This window comes from Raphanus sativus, unplaced genomic scaffold (assembly GCF_000801105.2).
Source record: "Raphanus sativus cultivar WK10039 unplaced genomic scaffold, ASM80110v3 Scaffold5459, whole genome shotgun sequence".
In the NCBI taxonomy this organism is placed as follows: Eukaryota; Viridiplantae; Streptophyta; class Magnoliopsida; order Brassicales; family Brassicaceae; genus Raphanus; species Raphanus sativus.
The window spans coordinates 78-2,505 of record NW_026620758.1 but is presented as its reverse complement, the minus strand read 5'-3'; the positions used below and the strand labels follow the sequence as shown (position 1 = coordinate 2,505).

Here is a 2,428-nt window from a genome sequence, read left to right as displayed (position 1 = left end):
TTTTTCGTATGCTTTAAAAAGCTTATTATAAACAAACCAAATGTAATAAAATTTAAATAGTCAATTATGAATTAAAACTAAATATATAAAAGAAAAAGTTTACGGTAAACAAAATAAACTTTCACATTTTGTATTTTGAAAAAAAAACATGTTGTACATAAAAATAAGAATACATTTGCAAAATTTAAAATGTGATACTTGTAATGATAAAGCAATAAAGTGTATTAACAATTTTCATATTTGCTTTACTAGAATTTAGATCAAAAATATTAAAATAATATATTAATATTTTATAATAGTTTTGATTGCAGAAAAATGATAATATTTAAACTAAAATATAAAATTTTAGATTTTTGGCTGGTTCTATATATATATCAAACATGTTTAGACCCAAAATATTAAAACTCGAGCATACTTAATCCGAATGGTCTATTTTTTGGATTATAAATTAAGTCCAAACCTAGTAATTCTTAGGGTTGGACGGGTTCGGGCCGCAGTCTTTAGCCTAATTGACATGTCTATTTTTTGTCATTCCTCTAATGATAATATATTTGTAGTAACAAAGACATAGCAAATTAAAATAGCACTTTACTGTACAGAGAAGAAATTATTTTGGTGCATCCATGTAATATGGCCTTCTCATTACGTTAGCAACAGTCTCCACAGACTAAGTAACAAATTAGAACGATATTTACTCAAGCCAAATAATTTCTCTACTCGGAAGTTATGAAGGGAAAGATATGTGGCCCAGGTCTCGTATTGGGCCGTTGCCCAGTTTATACTGTATAGGTAAATTGAGAATAGTCCCACATCGATAAGCAGTGAAGTTGGGGAAGCATTTAGTTGGGTATATAACACGCAGCGGTGGCTTCAAATCAAAGCATGATCCTTCAGGCAAGTTAAAGGGGAAATGAGGAGTGGTTAATACTCGCAATTCTATGCGGGAAGAGCGTTTCGCTCAGCCTGTTACGACAATTGAGCGCTCTCATTTGTTATACCATCTGATCCCTCTTCTGAATGGATATTTTTAAAGTGGAATCGTTTTCTTTTTGTTTGGAAAAACGTTTTCTTTTTTTTTTGTTTGAAAACCAATGGAGATATTAATAGTTATGTTGTGAATTATAGGAGGTGAAGTATAAATATGTTATTATATACAGAAAGATTAAATAAATAAAAAGAAGAAGAATGATAGGACGTGAGAGAGGAAGAGAGGGATGATTATATGTGTGTGTTAAAAAGTAACGAGAGAGAGATAAAGCTTTTTGTTCATATGTATATGTTATTACAAAGAGAGAAGACCTATTTATACTAAAGCAAGTACAAGGCTTAGTCATATTCTCTTCACAAGAGAGAGATACGTGATGATGAGAAGGATAACATAGAGAAGGACACATGTCCTTGTAAAGATGATTAATCATCATTTTATAACACTCCCCCTTGATTATTCATCTTCTATTACGTAGTGCCTTGTTAAAAACCTAGTCATGGAAAAATCCAATGGGATAAAAACCATGATAAGGGAAAAAGAGTACACTGACGTAATCTCCCCCTGAGAATAATGGACATAGCTTTTTCTTTATAGGTCACTCAAACGCCGCATCCCGATACCATTGACGTGTTTACGAAATGTTGTAGTCGGAAGAGATTTGGTGAACAAGTCAGCCGGATTGTCGCATGACCGTACATATTCGATGTCCACTTCTTTATTTTTCTCGAGCTCCCGAATGTACGAAAAAAATCTTGGAGGGATGTGCTTCGTTCTGTCGCTCTTAATATAGTCTTCTTTGAGTTGAGCGACGCAAGCCGAGTTGTCTTCAAAAACTTTTGTCGGCACTTTCTTGTTAACTATTCCGCTTGAATCTTGTATGTGGTGACTCATTGACCTCAACCACACACATTCTCGACATGCTTCGTGAAGCGCAATAGTCTCTGCATGATTCGAAGATGTTGCAACCAGAATTTGTTTCTGGGACCGCCAAGAGATCGCGGTTCCACCAATTGTGAAAACATAACCGGTTTGCGATCGAGCGTTATGAGGATCTGATAAGTATCCTGCATCTGCAAAACCAACCATACCAAACTCGGGTTTTCTAAAATACATTAACCCTAAATCAACTGTACCTTGTAAATAACGGAATATATGCTTTATTCCGTTCCAATGCCTGTAAGTAGGAGCAGAGCTATATCTTGCTAAGAGATTAGTTGTAAAAGCAATATCAGGCCTGGTACAGTTTGCCAAGTATAAAAGCCCACCGATAGCACTCATATAAGGTACTTCAGGACCTAATATATTTTCACTATCTTCGCAGGGTCTAAAAGGATCACTCTCAACATTGAGAGATCTACCAATCATTGGAGTACTCAAAGGAGTCGCTTGATCCATACGAAAGCGTTTCAATAACCTTTTCGTATAGTTTGATTGATGCAC

General features: G+C 34.7%; 1 non-coding gene across 1 annotated transcript; it reads left to right on the top strand.

The window, feature by feature from the left end:
• The first annotated feature begins 905 nt into the window (after positions 1-905).
• On the top strand, positions 906-1,009 carry LOC130507728 (small nucleolar RNA Z279/snoR105/snoR108). Its single transcript, XR_008942419.1, has one exon. It is a non-coding gene; the product is annotated as a small nucleolar RNA Z279/snoR105/snoR108 (small nucleolar RNA).
• The last annotated feature ends 1,419 nt before the right edge of the window (positions 1,010-2,428 follow it).